At 52.9% G+C, this 20780-nt stretch overlaps 1 protein-coding gene across 1 annotated transcript in view; it reads right to left on the bottom strand.

The window, feature by feature from the left end:
• The window catches only part of PDGFRB (platelet derived growth factor receptor beta), a 64869-nt gene extending 47674 nt beyond the window's left edge, over positions 1-17195 (bottom strand). Inside the window, exon 1 of the mRNA XM_038414140.2 lies at positions 16778-17195. The gene's annotated coding sequence lies outside the window, so the exon portion shown is untranslated. The remainder of the gene's footprint in view (positions 1-16777) is intronic.
• Between the last annotated feature and the right edge of the window lie 3585 nt (positions 17196-20780).

Below are 20780 nucleotides of genomic sequence, written 5' to 3'. Positions count from 1 at the left end.
TCCTTTTGATCAGTGGGGGTATTCTGCACAGCAAGTCAGCTGGATTCATGATTGCAGGATGAGATAGAGGACAGGGGCAGCGCTGGTGCTTTCCAGTTTACAAGCCCATGGAAAGGAAGGTCTGAGAACTCTGGCTAGAGCCAAGTACGGGGCAGGGAGGTGCTGGGCAAGCACGGCGCAGTTGTTACATGTTATCACAGTCCTAGCCCTAGGTCGCTGTTTTTCAGGGCACGGCATGCGGTGATGGAATAAAAAGAGCTCCTTTGACCACTCTTCTTTGGATTGATTGTTAATATTACAGTCCCCAACCAAGACCGGGAGCCATCTGTGCTAAGCTTTGCAGGGACAGGGTCCAGGCTTTGAAGATCTGACTACCTAACTAGGCAAGGCAGCCAAAGGATGGAGGGCAAACAGAGGTGACGTGACATGTCCCAGGTCACTGACTGAGCTGGAAATAGACCCCCATCTCTCTTGAATCCCAAGCTTGGGTCCCATCTGCTGGAGCATGCTGTTTCTCAGCGCTCAGGGGACTAGTTCTCCCCTTGCTTCCTGTCTGCAAGGGCTGGTTGCAGCTGTGGCTTCTCAACCGCCCTCTGGCAAATGATGGTCAGCCAAAGTCATGTCTTCTAGGGCAACAAACTTGCTTTGGAAGTCCTGCGATGGGAACAAGGTCAGGTCCAATTCCTCGCTCAGTTTAATGGTAGTAACTGGTACATCCTCTGTCTGGGGAAAACATCCTGCCTTTACTTGGAGATGCACATGCTCATGTTATCCGTCTCTGACCACGTTGCAACATCACATGGAGGAGCGTTATCAGGCTAGTACTGGATCAAACTGATTCATGACATTTCCGCCCCTTCTGGGCAGTGATCTTGCACAAGGATGTTATTAAGCCAAAGGCGCCTTTACTGATACTGGAGGCACGCTGTGAGGGATCAGGTATGACCGTCACCGAAGTTCTTTTCATGTGACGAGTAACAGGACGAGAAATTATGCTGATTTCCCTAGCATGTAGCCAGTCTGCTCTGAACGCTAGTCCTTAGTGTTTGTACAGGGCAACAGCTTCCGGCGAAGCATCTCACACGTGGGCACAGGGGAGACTGCAAAAGTTGGGGGGCCAGGTATCAGCCAACAGTGTGGCACCAGGCAGACAGTCCCCTGGGTGTCTAGTCTCAGGTTTCTCAACTTGTTTCCTGATGAGGAATGAAGCCCTTCCCCTCCCCCACACTCTGGGCACCCCCACAAGGAGCAGCAGCCCTGCGTGTGCACCCACCCACATGCTCCAGCAGCCTGCCTTCCAAGCAGGGCAGTGTCACAGACGCCGTTTGTCCAGCTTGGCTTGCAAAGGCAAACGCAGCCAAGAGGCTTGGAGCTTCCAACGCTCAGAGTATGGCCATACACTGGCTGCCATCAGAACCAGGCCTCAGTTGAACCCTGGTGCAGCCTGATCGCAGCTTTTCCCCAGAGCTCACCAGGGCTGTGCGAAGAGCGGAGGCCCATAGGAAGCTAACAGGAGAGCAGTGCCAGGATACCCTAGGAGAGCCCTTCATGCCAGGCTGGCTCAGGCACAAGGGCAGGGACTCAGATGCGTCTGGGTAGATGATCTTTTCTCTGATTCACCATCTGAGTGGCATTGTGATCCTGGGAGCCAGATCACAATGCTATCACCCACATGTGGCCCCTCTGCCTTGCCCACGGGGAAGGGGCTCCACCGTTACACCACCTGCTGTAGTCATGGGCCGGGGCAGTGGGGAAGGCCTGGGTCCCCTGGCCCCACCCCCTCATTGTGCCCTGCCGAGCTCAGGTTCTCTAAAGAGGGGGGCATGCACCCCATTTAAAAGGTGGGGTGGCAATGGCCCTTTGGCTCCCCCTGTCTCCAGCACCCATGATCTCACAGCTCTTGCCAACATGAATGAAGTAAGCATCACACACAGTACCGCCCACTCCCAGCGTTTGTAAATCATGAGTCTGCCCCCCTCCCCAAAATCAAGAGATTGGCTTAAAGTGCCGGAGACTGAAAGTAAATGTAGGGTTCTCTTGGGTTCTAGCTTCTGGTGTCTGAGCCTTTAGGGCACAGCTGGTTCTGGGGTCCCCTTGTTGGGGGAGTGGGTATTTTGGGGCCCCTGGATGTCTCTATTTGCAAAACAACTAACTAATCCTCCAGGCTTCTGAGACCCCTGAAAATCTTGGATTCCAAGACTTAAAAAGGTAAAATTTGGCCACTGTGTTAGTGTTTTGCTGCGACTTATAGCAAAGGGGGAAGACTGCCCAACCTGCTGCTGCTGCTGCTTCACACTGGAAAACTTTGGACCTATTCTGGCCTTTCTGACAATAATTTGGGGCCTCGTGAAGATAGTTTTGGGTGGGGGCAAACATCCCCTTTGCACACCCGATAACACCAGTCCTGCTTTAGGGTGCACTCAGGTAATGTTTTCCACCTTTTCCCCACACCCCATGAGGGCTACAGCCACATGGGAACCTAGCTGGAGTCCCAAGTTCGCTCTACTGGGAAGGGGGTGTTCTGGAAGCAGCACCCTTGAGCTCTGGGGGATAGGGGTAGGGGAGTGAACACCTGGTATTCTGGTGAGTGACCACTCCCTCCATCTGATGTTTGGAGTGGCGTATATGAAACCCATAGGGAGGGCTTTTGGGATGCAATGGGGGCGGGGCAGAGAGGGACGGATGAGATGCTCTTGTAGGGCTCCCAAAAATACAAATAAACTGGAAAACCACCATGCAAATCAGGCAGGTTGATAGTGAGAGCGGCTAATGGGCTGAAGAAAGGGAAGGTCACTTGTGCACAGATAGCAGCATAGGACAACGGGCCCTGCCATGCTGGGCCGAGGAAGACAATGAGGACCCTGCATGCCACTGGCCAGGATGGTGAACTCTGACCCAACCATTAAACTGTTCCTGTCCCACCAAAATCGGAACGCATGGCAACCTCTCAGCAAATATAGCTAGAATCCATTCATAGCTAGAGTCCATCCATAGCTAGAGTCCATGCCATCACACTTTCGCAAAGGCAGTCCAGGCCATCTGGCAAAGGGTTGCCCCATCCCTCTCTTTTGTTATCTTCCTCTTTCAATCCCAATTCCCTCTGCTGGGCACAAACCATCTCCTGCTTCCTCAGGCTAACCTGCCACTGGAGACAGTGGCAGATAAAGAGGGGGTTAATCAGGTGTGTTTTGTTGGAATAAGGACCGCAGAACCAGGCCCCAAACCATTGGGGTTTTTGATATCTGATAATTACTGTCTGCAGAACTAAGGCAAAGAAATGAGCAGAGAAGTGGGGAGAAGCCAGGCCTCAGGCACTAAAGTGAAGCCACTTCTCTTCCTCTCCTTTTCTATTTCTAGCTCTTTTTTATGAGGTCCCAGCCTGTCTGCGATTCCAGGATCTCCCACAGTGCTTTGCTGGACCCAAATTTCTGCCAAGCAGGCAAAATGCAGCTGTTGTAAATTAGCTGAAAGTAAAACAGACTTTATTTTTGCTTTGTTTCACTATATCTGAGTCAGTAAGTGAGATCATAGGTGCCCACATGCAATGAAAATCATCATATGGATCCCATGATCAGTGTGTATTGGCTCCATTCATCCACACCGGGGACTTTCCCCTGCCAGGCTTTGTCCACGGGGGGCTCTAGGGGTTCTCACTTTTGGGGACCCACTGTTCTTCCTCAAACAGGGCAAGGTGAGTTCGAAAAACTTTGATCATCATGGCTTTGCAATGAGTCTCATCTTCTGCCTTGTCTCCTCCACCACCACCCGCCTCCATGGCTCCAGTTCTTTCCCACCCTTTAATCTAAATAAACTAGAGTGTTTTTTGGCTGGAACTGTCCTCAATTGCAACATCCCTTCTCTGGGGTCCAGAGGCTCCCATGACACTGCATTTACTCACAGGCCAGATTATCATCAGAGAGCCTTTTCCCAGCACATGGCTGGAATTAGGAGGCGCACACATGTGGAGAGACTGTCTTTCCAAGCCCATAAACAACTGATGATAAAACACAGAGGTATGAAATCTGAAACCAAGCCAGGGGGCCGGGGGAAAGTCCCAAGGGATGCATGGTACATACACACATGCTGAAATGTAGTTTCCTGGCTCCAGTATAGGACATTTAGACTGGGACTGATTCACCACTGCTTACAGCCTGTGTAGGCATTTGCACCAGTGCAAAGTGGGTGTAACTTGCTGCCATTCTGCTCTGGTAGTTTTGGGCTCACTTTGCACAGGTATGAATGATGAGAATCAGGCTCTGCATGGTTATCTAGTACATGCCAGTCTAGCTCTTTCCCTGTTGAAGTCAGCAGGATGTTGCAAGCCTTTCCTCTAACAACCCTCCTAATTGAAAACCCCACAGCTACAATAGTAACATCCAGCTCTTATACAGCTATGTTCTTCAGCAGATTTCAAAGCGCTTTACAAAGGAAGTCAGTAGAATTATCCCCATTTCAAAGATGCAGCCAAGTCACCCAGCGGGTCAGAACGCAGGTCCCTTGACACCCACACCAGCGTGCTGTCTGCTAGGCTACCCTGCCTCCTCTACAAAAAGGGACTCCTCTCAGTGGGTTTTCCAGCGCTCCTTGATCTGCCCACAATGAACAGATGATTAGGCTCAGAGACAGATTCATATTATATACAGGCGCCCCTTCCAAATTCCTTTCTGTTAGTGCCCCATACATACACATGACTTTCACAGCGTGCCCTGATCAGACCGCAAAGCTAGCATAAAAGGGGTCAAAACTTGAGGGCCGAAATCTTCACACTCATGTGCCTAATGTTTGTTAGATCCATATTTAGGCACCTCAGTGAAAGCGGCCTGCTTTTCAGAGCCCACTGAAGTCTGAACCAGGTGCCCTTCATTTCAGAGCCCAGGGATGGATGTTGGTGCCTGACTTTAGATACCAAAAATGAACATTTTCAGTAAGAATCCTAGTTACCTATTTAGGGCCAAATCCGTCCTTCGAGTGTCTTCACGGCAGTCAATGAAGTTATGCTACGGATGAATATGATCCATCCAGCGTACAGCTCCATGTGCTAATACTGTACTGGAAAGACCGCTACTCTGGTCCTAGTAAATTTTACCCTTGAGTTAAATACCCAGTGGCAGATCCTCTGTGGATGTAAACTTATGTAGCTCCATTGAAGACAATGGCTCTGTATTGATTTACCATGGAGTTACGCCAATTGACACCAGATGAAGATCTGGCCCCAGAACGTCACAGACATTAGAAAGACTAGGAGGCACATTGGATGCATAAACTAGCCTTTCACAGCTGGAGGCCTCATCTTAGTCATGGCTTGAGTCCCCTGTGAAATGACTTCAGTGGCCTTGGACATCTAGAAGAGGGTCAGAATTGGATCAGAATGAGAGTGGGTAATCAGGAGCGAGGTAGAGCAGTGCAATGGGAGCTGGCATGGTCATTTCCAGCACCACATGTCAGTGACATCAATCCTTTAGTTTCCTGAATGCCCAATTCATTTCTTTCTAATAATTGATTTTACTGGTTTTTACTGGTTTATTGTACAGAGATTTACAGTCTAAAGAGGCTGGGGAACCCTACAGACAATCAATGCAAATGCAAAGGAAAAACCATGGCAATTAGCCCAGGAATAAAACTATCTGGGGTTTAAAATAGCAGCCCTTTCTCTATACAATGGGAAAAAAAGAAAGATGAGAAGAGACATTACTGCATGATGAGCAGCATGAGAGTGGAAGGATTTAACACTGGCAATGGGTTGGGAAACCAGCCCATAGAGGGCCCGATCCAGGCCCACTGCAGTCTGTGGAAAGCGTCCCATTGGCTTCAATCACCTTTGGATCAGGCCCATATTTAGCCTGGGTCTAGCCTTGTTACTATCAAGGCCTCACTTTCATCAGCACCAGAATACACCAGGTCCGCCCAGATGGTCCTTTCCTTTAGGACCCAGCTGCCTCTCGTGCTCTCTCTCAAGGTGTCCATGCATGTCTCGCAGTAACTCAGTCCTGGCCCCCCCACTCCTGCCAAAACACAGCTCTCCCGCTGCGTCCAGTGCACAAAGCTGGCTCATCAGCCTGACAGTCTCTGACAAAGGCCCAAGATGAGGGAGACAACCCAAAAATAGAGGGGGAGGAGGCTTGAAATGATGTTGGGTTCCTCTCTGTGCCATGTGTAACCCTGGTTGTGTGACTCAGCATTTTTGCTGTCAGCTATTTAGAGTAACAAAAAACGGGCTGGCTCAGAGGTTGGCCGGAGGCACACAATGAACTGGTGTGGATGCATTTGCCGATGTATTGTGTGCGTGTGTGACTACCATGTCTGTCCTTGCGTGAGTGTGCAAGCTGTGTTGGCATGCCTGCTGTGTGCGTGCGTGCGTGCATGCGTGCGTGCGTGCGTGCGAGAGAGAGAGAGAGAGCAGGGTGTTTCAGTGCATGGCCCACTGTGTATGTGCATGAACATAGCTACATGTGATCACACGCCTGAGTGGATACGTGTCCATTCAAGGAAGCTCACTGCATCACCTGTTCGGCGTTTGGGATCAGGTCGTGCCCTGCCCATTGCCCCACTCTCCATCAGGCCCCCAGGAGAAGCAGGAAAGGAACGACCTGTTTTGGATAAATTCAGAAAAAAAGGAAACATCTGTCTGGAGAGGAGCCTGTGTTATAAATAATCCCCCAGTCCCGGAGGGTCGACATTCATCACCCACTCAGCTGTGCATGCTTCCTCCATCTCTGCCTTCAAAATAAAGAACAGGTTCCAGAATGCGCAAGGCTATTCCTGAATGCAAGGGCATGTGGAACTGTCTGTGGGAAAAAGTGTTTGCCTGACAGGCAGGAGGGGGGGGCTGGGGATGGGCCGGGGACAAAGAATGGGAAACGAGGTCTGGAACAGTTTGGAAGAGGAGCACCACACACAGGAAACCTAGAGCAAAGCAGATGTGCGACATAGCTCTGCCATTGCTCACGACTGATGGATGATGCCTACCTCTTCCACTCATTCCAATCTCAGTTGTCTTCTGCACAGTGACAGCCAAATCCTGAGGAGCACGGCCAGTTTGGATGGTGGTGCTGTGATTTGGGCTGACATCTACACAGGTACTTGACTAAGGCCATGAAATCCTGCTTCACTGGTGACCTAAATTAGGATTTATAACCAGAGCTCCCAAGGCCAAAGAGCAGTGCGCTATCCATCTCTCGTAGCTGGCTGGGAGAAATCAGGCCCTAGGTATCCCGGGTGTCACTCAATTCCAATACAAAACCGATTGAGACATCAGGCCCCTCCTGTCTTCCTCACCAGTTTTCAACACACCCAGGGCCCCCTGCGTGTGCACAAGAGGGTTTGGGGGAGGGCCCACAAGGAACCTTCCCACCCACTGCTTGTGCCCCTGCCTGGGCCAGCCAGACATGGGTGGGGAGTCCATGCTAGGCTTGTGACAGCAGAAGAACTAGCCTCTCCAAAGGACATGGGGAGAAGCAAGGTGGGGATGGGGCCAATAGCCCTGCTGCCCTACTGTACCCCAGCCAGCTGGGCTGAGGCGGCAGGAGGGAGGCGGGCAAGGGGATGCAGGCAGCACTCTGTCAGTGGCGGTCGGAGTTCCTGCTCCTGATGGTTTATGGTAACTCAGTCAGAGTTGTGCCAGGGACTCCAGCTCTCTGTGCTGACCCTGTTTGTCCTCTTTCATTGCAGACGATGGCTTTAAGCCACAATCAGGCCCATACTAAAGATAGATGCAAAAATATCTGCTTCCACGTAATGGAAAGGAGGAACAGCTCAATAGCACTGAATGAAGTATGGGGCTGGGGCATTCTAACCCCAGCTCTGACACCGAGTCCCTCTGAGGCCTTAGTCAAGTCACTCCATCTCTCTCCCCCAGCTCCCTCAATAGGGATAAGAACATTTGCCTGCCATCATCAGGATGGAGTGCATTCAGCTGAGTCTAAGGACTAGCCAGCCCAGCCTTCAGGAAGTTTAATGAGCTCAGCTGGGTTGAGGCTGGTCTGCCTGATTGGCTGAGGGGAGCAGGCAGGCCTGCTTTTAAGATCAGCAGCAGTTTATGCTTGCAGCTGTGACTACTCCTGAGCCTATCTTGTTCTCAGCCTTGCTCCAGTCCTGCTTGGTTCCTGATTCTGATCCTCGGCACAGATCCTGGTCGCTGGCTGCTGCTCTGACCACTAGGCCTGGCCACCCACACCTGGTCCTGACAACTTCATAGGAAATCTGTGCTGGTTAATTTGTGTTTGCAAAACAATAACTATGAAATAAACCATAAAGTGCAAAACTGCTGCACTGAGTGGGAGCCCAGCAGCTTCCAGACCTTGGGCTTATTTAGGTAATTGGTCCTTGCAAACAACCCTACAATGCTGGTGATTAAGACTGGCCACAGCACAAGCTGCTGGGCTCCAGCTCCCTCACAGCCAGAGGCTAGGAGTAACTCAAAGATCCCCTTCCACTCCTCCATGCACTTCTTAGATGCAATGAGTCTATTCCACTTAGGTATATAGAGGTACAATGCATAGGTGCTGACTCCGTGGGTGCTCCAGAGCTGGAACACCCACAGGGTAAAACCAGCATATCCCTGCCCACCGCCCCAGTTCACCTCCACCTCCGCTCTGCCTCCGCCTCCTTCCCTGAGCGCGCCGCTGTGTCCTGCTTCTCCCCCGTCCCTCCCGCGCTTGCGCCGCGAAACAGCTGTTTCGCGCGGCAAGCTCTGGGAGGGAGGGGGGAGGAGGAGGAGGAAGAATGCAGCGTGCTCAGGGGAAGAGGCAGGGCTGGGGTGGGGATTTGGGAAGGGGTCCAATGGGGCAGAGAGGGGGCAGAGTCGGGGCAGGGGGCCGGAGGGGCACGAGCACCCACCGGCACCAACAAAAGTTGGCACCTGTGGTGTGATGGGAGAGAACAGGAGTCAGCTGTAATTTGGGGTGGGAGGGATCTGTGAGAAACAGCTTTGCAGGCCCATCCCTGTGTGCTAAGGCCAGCACTGAACTCTCCCAACCGGGAGACAAGCCAGAGAGACCCACAAAGCTTCATGCCAGAGAAAGTGACCTGTTATCAGGGCTCAGAGCAGCCACCCTTTCATCTCCTTGCTCGTCTCTCCTCCCCCCCATCTTATCTCAGTGCAGTCTTCACTACATCCACTCCATTGTGAAAAAGGAGCTAGGAGACACTGGGTATCAGATTGAAGTGGTGAGTAAGGCTGGAACAAAGGCGGGATGCTGTCTCTGCTACTCTGACTGTGTGGTTGGATGGCTTTAAAGAGGCAGACAGATGTTTTCGTGCTGTCAAATAATTCTGTGGCTTGCAGGAAGCTGTGATCTATCCTCCTGCAGTAATTAAAGGGAAATGCTGTACTAAGGAATACAAGAGGAAAAAACCCATGCTCCTGGTGCGTAGGCATCTTTCCTTCAGCTGCTCAGATGCTGTCCTTTCAGCATGGCCATTGTGGCCAAGTTAAGCCAGGGTGGGATGCGGAGAGCCATCCATGTACTGACTGGCTGCAATTATTTACTAATTATAAACAGAGAGGGCCTGGGGGATGAAGTGGGAGATGATGCCAGAGAGGAGAGGGAGAAAGAAAAAATATTCCCCTTCCCCTTAGGTTCCTCTCTGAGTTTTCAACACCCCCCGCTGAATGCAACCAGGGAGCTCCTCAAAGCTCAGGGACAGAGACATCTCTGAGCCCCAAAAGTGAAACCCACATAATGCAGTGAGCAGCTACCAGGGCATTTTCCCAGCACAGCCGAGGGTACCAAGGAAGATGAATCTGCCTCTAATTTGAAAACGCAGTACTAGCCAGGCACAGAGATGAAACAGCTCCAATGAAGGCGTTTGATCTTCTATTCTCCACCATCTGTGAAGGACCCGGGCTTAACTACTTAGTTATGGAGCTTCTTGTCCTTCTGCCCAGGATTAAGCTGCTCTCCAGATTTGAGGTCGGGGAGGAATCTCTTGGAAAGGGCTTCGGGGGCACTTTGTCTGCTTGTGGAAGTGTGATCAGGGCAGCTTCTTGTGATTGCAGAGGCTGGGCTGGGAGCCCATGGTGCTAGGCACTGTACAAACAGAGACCATTAGGACAGCTGCTGACCCGAAGCGTTTTGCCTCTCTTGTAAGCTCTCTGGGGACAAGGAGTGCCCCTCACTCTGTGTGCATGCAGTGCTTGACATACTGGGGCCGGTAGGTGCTACTGTAATACAAATAATTAACGATAATAGCATGTCTCAATGCAAAGAGGCAGGTGGAGATACTCATGGGACATCACTGGGGTGCAGGGTAGACCCTACAATCAGAGGTGCAGCAGTGAGCAGCAGATTAGAGAGTGACAAGAAAGGAGGGAGCAGAACGGAACAGAAGACGAATAGCAGGTATGGTACTGAGGGCCCTCGATGAACTACGCAGTGTAGCTGACACACTGATTGGTGGTGCCCAGAGAAAAAAATAACACAGGGTAGGAGGTGCAGGGCTAAATGCTACAGGCAAGGGATGGGAGAGGATGGTCTTGTGGTTAAAGCACTCAGTGGGACTCAGGATATCTGGGCACTGGCCCTGCTCTGCCACTCACTCCCTGTGTGACCGCGAGCATTTGGGATTCTGCCCACCCTCTCAAAAGCATAATGCAACATCGACGTGCATGCAGAAGTCTGACACAGGTGTGTCAGGAGAGGGTGTGCAAACACCCCTCACTGGTGCAGCTGTACTGAGGGGAGAGGGGTGCACACACAAGTCAGGCCCGTGAACAAGTGTGAGACTGTGGACCCTTGATCTCTCTGTGCTTTGGTGCCGCTATGTGGAAAAATAAGTGGGGATGCAGTGAGGCCTCATCCATTCGTGCTTTGAGCACCCCGAGAGCTCCTAATGGGAAGTGCCACAGACACACGAAGCGATACCTTGGATGCCTCGGAACATCTGCTCCGAAACCAGTGGGGATGAGATTTCCTGCTGATTGGACCAGTGGGAGGGGGGAAGGGGGGGAATTGTTCCCTTCAGCTCTAGTCGCTGCCTTGGAGAAGATGGGAAAGCAAAATGGATGTAAGGGTGGCAAGGGACGGGCAGCCCCTAAGGGGAACATGGATGTTTGGGGGGCAGCTGGAGGGGAGAGGAGAATCCCATGAGGAACTGGTGACTCGACCTTCCGGGACGCCCACGGGTCACCCTGGAGCATTGCACTCACAGGATGGAAGAGGAGTAGCTCACTGAGTAGCTGGTGGGTCAAAAACTTCCCACAGCTTCACACAAGAGACCGGGGTCAGTTTCATCCCCTGCGTAACTCTGCTGACCACCCGGCCTGGAGTCAGAGCTCCCCTAGCCCCTGAAACAATTAGCTTGTCAGCAGCTTCATCCCCATCAATCCCTGATGCCCACACTGCTCCTGGGGAGCTGCGTGCTCCATAAGCCTCGCTGTCTTTCTGGGATCCGAAAGCCACAGATCGGAAAAGGGGAAGGAGAGCCAAGGCCTCCTCATTCCAGGCCTGGCAGTCTGACAGCCACAGCCGCACGCAAAGATTCCTGCTCTCTTGCAAAATGCCAAGCAGCAAACCTCCTGCCGGCTCAGCAGGAAGCTGAGGTCAGACCCCTGCGATACAGCTGCGCAGAGCTGCGGAGGCCCCCCCCTTCTTACAATCATAACATTCTGAAGGAGCGCCCCACCCCTTCTTACAATCATAACATTTTGAAGGGGCGTCTAACAGGCATACAGGAGAGCGAGTGGGGATGGACAAAGAGCAGCAGAGAACGAGCCCGGGTGCATCTGCCAGGAGGGTTATGCAGTACAGGCAGAGATGGAGACCCGCTGTTCTCACAGGTCGTCCCCCCCGATGGACACGATCCACCCCTGCTTGCTGGGGGCACCCTCGAAGGGTCAAAGAGATTATCTCAGCAATGTGAACCCAGTCCTGCCAACGCCAAGCTCAGCCTGAAGGGCAGCAGGAGTGGCAGCGAGCAAGGGATGCCCACACGTGAGAAATGATAGGTACTTCCACTAGGATCCCAGTGTGTTAGGGGCACTAGAGGCAGCTGGTGATGTCCCAACACACACTGATCACCACTCTAGGCTGCAGGAGGTGGGAGTGCTCAAAGCAAAGCTCTTGACCTACTCTCCAGCAGCACAGGAGAGAGGGGCGGGGAGCCCAACCACTGGAGCTTCTATCCTCTAGATCTTTAGTTTCATGGCTCCAGCAGACGTGATGGAGACCTAAGTCACTGGAGCTGCAACCCTTAGTGGATGCAGGGGGCTGGGGAGCCTGTCCTTTATAACCTGGAAATGTTTCCTCTTCTTTCAGTGCCCCCATACAGGGGCAAGGGAGCTGAGACCCTGGCATTCCATTCTTCTCGTCCCACCACTCTAATGCCCTGGGGCCTCAGTCAGGATCAGGGTCCCATTGCTCTAGGTGCTGTACAAACAGGCTCTGCCCTGAACAGCGGGCAATGGCTTTGGGAGGACACTAATCTGAGCTGGATTTCCATGCTTTCCTGGGAGAGACCGGCTGCAGCCAGCTCCCCAAATCTACCTTCCCTTCTCAGCTCTCCAGACACAGCTTTGAGAATGATCAATATGCGTTTCTAGGCCTGGAGGAATTCTCCTTCCTAAATAAAGCCACATCCATGTTCTCTTGAAAAGCTCCCAGGCTGGAGGAGAAAAGCTTGGCAGCTGTGTGCAAAGGGAATGGGGGAGCTCTGAAAGGTGGTGGAAGCTCCCAACCCCCTGAAACAAGTGGGGCTTCTATTCTGCAAGGCACATAAAGGTTTCCAGGCACATAAATTGAAACTGAAGTGACTTCCAATTCGCAAGGGGAGAATGCGCCTTCAGGGAAAATGGCTTGCAATGGTGTATTTTCTCCTGGCCCCAGTTCAGAGAAACCCACAAGCAAACATATTTTTTGTATAAATAAGACAGTGTGTCTCGCCAGTTAAAGCAATTCAAACATGAATGTAGCAATTTAATTGGTGCCAATTACTGTGTCTCGGTAACATTAAGATTTCAGTCACAGCCCCTTAAAATGCTGGACAGGCCAAGAATATGAAGGCAGAGAACCCAACGCACAGGGCATGGCGGCAGGAGACAGGCCTGCAGAATCAATCAGCTGCCTGCCAGCTCTCTGGCTACCGAGTGTCACTAGTAAGGGATAAACCCCCTTCTGGGCAGGGCAAAAGTCCATCTGTTCCATGAGGTGTTGGAACCAGATGCCTTGGGAACCAGGTTTTTGATACAGGCCTGTCTCTGCTCCCAAAATACAGGTACAATGCACCATTGCACTTACCCATCCGCACACCCTCCAAGCAGGGCTTTGTTCCTGTTCCCATCCCCACCCCCGATTCCAGGTTTTCTCCAGGGGCACAATAATGGGTACTCTCGTGCTGGGGAGAGGTGGGCACAGCTAGGGATGTAGGAGAGCTGGCGTGATGGGTATAGGCAGATGTGATGCTCGGAGGCGGGCGTATGCCATGGCAATTGGGTACACTACAGGCATAGGAGAGCAAACACCACAGAGGGATATATGTCATTTACATCACCCCGCGCTCAATTTTAGTTGCCTGGGGGCCTCATTGCTTATGGGGACTTGCCGGTGCACCGGCCCTTTCAATGACAATCTGCTGACTCCTTATGCAACTATCCTCATTCTTACTGATCTCTGACATTTCTATAGCCCTCTGGGAAGGAGGGCAGCACCCAGCCAGCAGGGAGCACTCTGCACAGTGGGGGAGGAGCAGCAGCTGTGTCTCCAGCACCCTGTGAGTGGGACATTACGTCTGTGCTGCAGGGAGGGGCAATGGACTGGCAGCATCTGTGCATCTTTCAGAGGGCAAAGCTCCACCCCGACCTCAGCACTTCCTCTCTCTCCACACTGTCCCATCTGCCCCTTGTCCTTCCCCTTCCAGTTACTGCCCCCTTCACTGGACAGTGTGGGCTCTCAACACAGCACTGCAAGGTGCAATTTGCTCCTGTCGCTGAAGTGTTGGATTGAGACCCAGGAGAGATCTGGGGTCAATTTCCACCTCTGCCACAGGCTTCCTCTGCGACCTCAGGCAACTTACTGACTCTCTGGGCCTCAGTTCTGCATCTGTAAAATGGGGATACTAAAACCTTCTTGGTCTGCTTAGGCTGGGAGCTCTTTGGAGGGAGCTCTCCTGTCTCCTGCTGGGTGTATGTGCCACATTAGTACAATGGGGCCTGGATCTCACTGGGGGCCTCACAGTGCTAGCACAATGAAAATAATAATCATCAAGTTCAATATATTGCTGGGTTCCAGAAAGATACTGGAGCTCCAGACCCAGGCAGTCCCTGCTGGGGGGATTGGGAGCTGAGGGGGACAGAGGGGTGTTTGGTTCAGGGAGCCTAATTAGGCCTTTTGGGGGGTGGGGAATAGCATCCAAAACCAGCCTCATTATGTCCTGTTTGCCCAGCAGAGCAGAAGGAGCTTTCTGGAGTGGTTCCAGCTCTTGGGGAAACAATACCCGGTTTATACAATCCCCTCAAAGATCCTCTTTGGGATTTCGTCCCCTTTGTTTAAACAAAACAAACAAACTCCCAGAGGCCTTCATTGACATGACGTTGACAAAGCCAGAACAATGCCAGCCTTCAAGCGGACTCGGGGACAGAGCTGGGCTCCATGGAAGTCAACAAATGGGGCCAGGATTTGGTCCCAGCTCCCAGCAGTGGACTCCCACCCTCCCACTTACCCCTTGAGGGGTAGCTCAGGGCAGAGTGGAGCCTGCAATGCTCAAGTACAGCAGGTCAGAACCAAATGTCGCCCAGCTTCATGGGTCTGAGACAGTCACCACCTCACAAGCCCCCCCCATCCTCTGTCCAGCCTAGGGGTTTCCTGTTGAAATCAGCAGAATTACTTGTGTGAGTGAGGCCCACTCACCTGAGTAAGGGCTGCAGGATTGGGCTCAAAAAAATGCTCCCCATCCCTGCTGCTGGGCTGATAACCAGCAGGCCCTCATCTCAGCGCTGTCATAGGCACGGCGGTCCTTCCCAGGGATTTCTGCCCTGCAGGAGGCACTAATTCCCTTGGCTAATAACCTCAAATGGCTGCAGGTTGCGATTGACACTCCGTTCCACATCATGGCCTGTTCCATGTTGTCCAGCCCTCATAGCCCTCGGAAAGTCCCAGCCAGCGTTAATAAGCCTCTGATGTGAGGATAGAGAGTAAATGTGGCCACCTTCCCATCAGCCGCACTCAAGGGCTTGCCATTCATTCAGGAAGCCCTGCCTGCTTCACAATCTCACTGTCAGAACATCTCAGCCTCCTGGCCCTCTCTCGCTGAAGCAAGTGCCCGACTCCCATGGAAATGGGGGCGGGGGAAAGGGACTGGAGCTGGTGCTTCACAGCTTTCCATGAAGCAGAGCCTAAAACTTGCCATTACTCTGGAAGGGCCCCCCTTCCATCACTGAGATGCGTGGTGCTCCATTGTAGAGCCAGGCTAGACTAGACTGAATTTTGTGGCCGTTGACCAAAGCTCACACTTAAAAACATAACTCGGCCCTCTGTAGAACCAGGGTGACATCCCTGCTTTAGAGTACCAGAGGATGGCCATGGGGCTACAGGCTTCCTCCCACTGTGCCCCATCAATATGACGTTGATGGTAATTCAGTCTCAGGGGCCCATTCATACTCTGGCCTCTCAGCTCAGACTACCAGCAAGCATGTGACTGGTGGTGGTGCTCTGTGTGACCTGAGCGCCTATCTCCAGTAAGAACCGGACTAAGACCCCAGCTCCCGCCCCAGAGCATCCTGCTGGGAGAGATGCAAAATAAATACCCAGAAGGTGAAAGGTGAAAGGCCACTGCCCATCTCCTGAGCCCTCCTGTCCTGGGGCAGGGGCATTTCTCAGCATCGTGGTTTCCTTTCCATGACCCAGTCCTGGGGAAATGCGGCTCAGCAGCCAACGCCGCTAACCTTTGCGATTGCTCCCTCTGCTTTTGCTGCCATCCCGGGTCAGTGTGGGCTGCGCACAAGGCTCATGGGGGAACCAAGCCCTTGGATAAACCAGCCAGATTTGTAGCCGTGCCAGTAGATGGACACGCCCTAGGGAAGGCTGACCTTGCCCTGTCACCAGCAGTGCCCAGAGTGACCCAAGGCCCCCAGGATCTGAATCGGTCTGTCCCGCTCATCCAATCTACCTAGACATTACTCCAGCATCCAGAGCCTTGTTCTCCCAGGGCCCAGTCCCTGGCCTACAATAGCAAAGGGCTCTTCCTGGGCAGGGGCAAAATGATGCGAAGAACACAAGACTGTCCAGGGGCAAGGACTGAGCAGCAAGGCAGGAACCCCAGGGCTTCCCCAGCTCTCTGGGGACTCACTGCCCCCCTTCAGACCTGCCCCCTGAGCTCAGACGGGGGGGCTGCGCGTCCCTGCAGCTCTGCTTGCTGCTCCCGCCCGGGGCACCACCAGCGGGCTCTGCGGGGGGGGGGGCACCCGCGCTTTAAAGCAGCGCCGAGCTCGCTTCCCCGGCCGTCGGGGCGGGATGCTGCCCCGCCCTGCAGCCCCCTCGCCCCCCGGCCCTTCCCCGGCAGCTGGGCGCTTGGCGGCTCATCTTAGGCCCCGGAGCGAGGGCCAGGTGCGAATCCAGCGGCCCGGGCTGGCTGGAGGTCGCTCGCTTCCAGGCTGGGCAGCGGGGTCCCTTCCTCCCCCTTCCCCGGCCGCCGAAAGCGGCTCCTGGCCGCGGGGCTGAGCGCGGCTCCTTGGCAAAGCGGGCGTGAGCCCAGCCCCGCTGCCCGCCTCGCCCGACGGGATTTCCAGCCCCCGGAGCGCAGCGCAGCGCAGCGCAGCGCAGCGGGGCTCTCCCGGGCCGCAGCTTACCGTGCGCGGGGCTCGCTCCCCAGCCTCCAGCGATTCCTCCCCCGCCTCCTCTTCTCCCGATCGCCCTCCTGGGCAGCGTCCCGGCCCCGGCCCCGGCCCGCCCCCGCGGCTCGGTTCCTCGCAGCTCCCGGCCGCTCTGCGCGCCGCCGGGGGGGCCCGCTCCCCTCGAGGTGCCCCGGCTTTGCCCCTAGCGCATCTCAGCGGCGCCTAGAGCATCGCCGCGGGCCGTGCGCCTGGGGGCCGCGCCGCGCCGCGCCGCGGAGAACCAACCCGGCAGCCGGTGGGAAAAAATACAACTGGGGAAAACCACCGAACTTGCGGGGAGAGGCTTTGGTCCAATAGGCAAAAGGCTGGAGCCGTCTTTAAAACTTCTTCCCTTCCTGCCCCCGCCCCCTGCCAGCTGGAGCCTTTTCCAAAACTTTCGATTCAAAACAAACGAAAAGCAACCGAGCTCCAAGGGGGAGTTTCACTGAGAGCTGGGGGGGGAGGGCTTGGACCTGAGCTCTGCCCAGCTTCCAGCTCAAAGCAAAACAAAAGCGGAGACAAGCACCCTGCCTTTCCTCCTTGGGCTTGAGGAAACAAGAATGGGCTCGGCTGGCTCCCTCTGTCTGCTTTCAGTTCTGGCCTTTCTCCCTGCAGTTTGTTCAAACCTCCCCCCGCTTTCCATTTTCCCCCCTTTCTCAGGATATGAGGGGATATTTAGAAAATCCACTGCCCACGCCAGCAGCTGACTCATGGTTTTATTAAAGAAGGCCTGTATTAAAGGGACTGCATATGCCCTCCCAGGACTGCCACAGCGTCTCCAGCCCTGACAGAACCGCTGTCACAGAGTGAAAAGAAAAGGGGGACTTGTGGCACCTTAGAGACTAACAAATTTATTTGAGCATAAACTTTCTTGAGCTGAAGTGAGCTGTAGCTCACGAAAGCTTATGCTCAAATAAATTTGTTAGTCTCTAAGGTGCCACAAGTCCTCCTTTTCTTTTTGCGAATACAGACTAACACGGCTGCTACTCTGAAACCTGTCACAGAGTGGTTTCTCTAGTGATTGCCTAGAGCTTCTGCTGGCACAACTCGGTTGGCCAGGGCTGTGATTTTTTTACACTCCTGTCTGTCACAGACCTGTCTCATGGTAAAACTTGCTACTGTAAATGAGACCTCATGCACCTTTATACTGGTGTAACTGCATCAACGCCAGGGGTTGTGTTGGTACAACTTTCAGAGGCCCATCTTCCGTAGCAAGGCCTGGCCTTCACTCCACTCCAAGTGGAGATGCACCTTATTCTGGCACAAGAGGTTTTTTGCCTGTATCATCTATAACAGTTCCCCAAACGAAATAAGCTGTATCAGCAAAGGGACTTTTTTGCTGGTATAACTGGGCCCATACGAGGGCTTATACCAGTACAGCTGTGTTGGTAAAAAAATCCTATCCCAAACAGACATAGCTCTGCTAGTAGCAATGTTGAGTTTAGACCAGGCCAAAGTAATAAAATCACCCCCCTAATTAACATAATTGCACCAGTACAAAAACAGTTGTAGCCCAGGCCTAAGAGCTGCCGTGTTTACATGAGGGAGTCATCATTTACTAGTTCCTTACAGGGATGTGTTTACAATAGAGCTGGCTAATAATTCATGAACCTTAACATTTTAGACCCTTGCTATTTATCTCAGGTTTATCTCCCCCGTTTCTTGTCTTCCCATTGATGAAAATCCAAGTACAGACTGTTTATTCAGCGATCTCATCTGACTGCTGAGGGGAGGAAAGTTCAAACCCCATTACCATACAATGCGACTGCATGTGGGACAGTATCTCGCACACAAGTGCTACTCCACAGTGATGAGCAGATAATGCCATTACAATAGCACCCAGAGGTACAGGCCAGGAAGGAAAGATGTGAGCGGCTGAAATCTGAAAATAGAATCATAGAATCATAGAATATCAGGGTTGGAAGGGACCCCAGAAGGTCATCTAGTCCAACCCCCTGCTCAAAGCAGGACCAAGTCCCAGTTAAATCATCCCAGCTAGGGCTTTGTCAAGCCTGACCTTAAAAACCTCTAAGGAAGGAGATTCTACCACCTCCCTAGGTAACGCATTCCAGTGTTTCACCACCCTCTTAGTGAAAAAGTTTTTCCTAATATCCAATCTAAACCTCCCCCATTGCAACTTGAGACCATTACTCCTCGTTCTGTCATCTGCTACCATTGAGAACAGTCTAGAGCCATCCTCTTTGAAACCCCCTTTCAGGTAGTTGAAAGCAGCTATCAAATCCCCCCTCATTCTTCTCTTCTGCAGACTAAACAATCCCAGCTCCCTCAGCCTCTCCTCATAAGTCATGTGCTCTAGACCCCTAATCATTTTTGTTGCCCTTCGTTGTACTCTTTCCAATTTATCCACATCCTTCCTGTAGTGTGGGGCCCAAAACTGGACACAGTACTCCAGATGAGGCCTCACCAGTGTCGAATAGAGGGGAACGATCACGTCCCTCGATCTGCTCGCTATGCCCCTACTTATACAACCCAAAATGCCATTGGCCTTCTTGGCAACAAGGGCACACTGCTGACTCATATCCAGCTTCTCGTCCACTGTCACCCCTAGGTCCTTTTCCGCAGAACTGCTGCCGAGCCATTCGGTCCCTAGTCTGTAGCGGTGCATTGGATTCTTCCATCCTAAGTGCAGGACCCTGCATTTATCCTTATTGAACCTCATTAGATTGAAGAAAATAGAGAGAGGGAAGAGAGGAACAGGGGAAAAGGGAGGTCCTCCCAGAGGGCAGGAGATGTAGAGAAGGTGCTTGCACCAGCCTGTGCAGAGACCTGCTGAGGAGGTCAGGGTGGGCTGGGCTGGGTTAGTGGAAGAATGTGGCATAGAGCTGGGTGAGTGAAAGCACATAGTTCCCCTGTGCCATTTTTGCTGGAAATCAATTTCAAAGAGAGTTTGATTTACCCTAGCTGCTGGCTCCCTCTGAGCCCCTGCATTGAGGCACCAGCTCCTGTGGACATACCTCTTCAGAGGGAAGTCATAAATCCTTAGGGGTGACCTCCTCGCTTGATGATTGGGCATGGCTCCTGTAAGTGCACTAAGCTGTATGTGCCTGTAGTGAGGGGAGACTGGGTTGGGATGGATGAACCCAGTGACTTTTGGGTGCAGGTACTGCTGTTTCCCACCCGGCCAGTGGTGGCACCCTGCCCACTCTGCCTCTCTTGCCCACTGGTGCCACCAGGTAACACTGTGATGCGAACGTCTATGAGGTCCCTGCCAAGCTGACCTGGCAGCTTTCTAGTTGAGCAGGCTCGAAAGCAGCCAGCTGGGGGCCATGCTTTGGGTTCTGCTTGTGTTTGCTTCCGTTTGCCAAGCCCTAGAACAGACTCTGTGTAGTGAAACCCTCCCTGGTTTCCAGGATCAGAATATCTGAGCTCCATGGAGATTTAGGCCTCAGCTTGCCACAGGCCAGCCCTGTGTTACCAATGAGTTGGAAAGGGGCATGGGGTAGATTTTAGTCACTTGCCAGGAGAGTTCTCTACTCCTGGGAACTCTCTACTCCTAGTGCTGGGCCCCCAAATGGCTGACATGTTCCCGAGGAATCCCCTAGCTCCCACTCCCATCCAGAATGAACTCAGGGTGAGAATCTTCAGTGCACTGCCCTGTGTTATGCAATGAAAGCTGGCACCCATGCAATGGTAGCAGGCAGCTGGCACTGGCCTACCTAGGAGAGAGACCGAACTGGGCTCAAGGCCATTGGCCTATTACCCTGGGACTTTGGGAAAAGGCTTAAAATCACATAGACAAAGTCACACTCAGGAGGGCCTGACGCATGCTGGGAACGTTGTTATGAGAACCGGACTTTGTTGATGTGTCCCAAGTGTGTGTCCAAGGTTGCTTTGTTCAGAAGCAAAGATTGTTTGGTCTAAAGAGGCTCCTGGGACAGGCTTGTTCTAAGGAAGCATGAAAACCAGAGTAACCCAGGTGGGTGGGGGGAAGGGGAGCTTGTCTCTGCTTTTGGTTGGG

Source organism: Dermochelys coriacea, chromosome 8, assembly GCF_009764565.3.
Source record: "Dermochelys coriacea isolate rDerCor1 chromosome 8, rDerCor1.pri.v4, whole genome shotgun sequence".
Lineage (NCBI taxonomy): Eukaryota > Metazoa > Chordata > Testudines > Dermochelyidae > Dermochelys > Dermochelys coriacea.
This window is presented reverse-complemented; position numbering and strand designations above follow the sequence as displayed.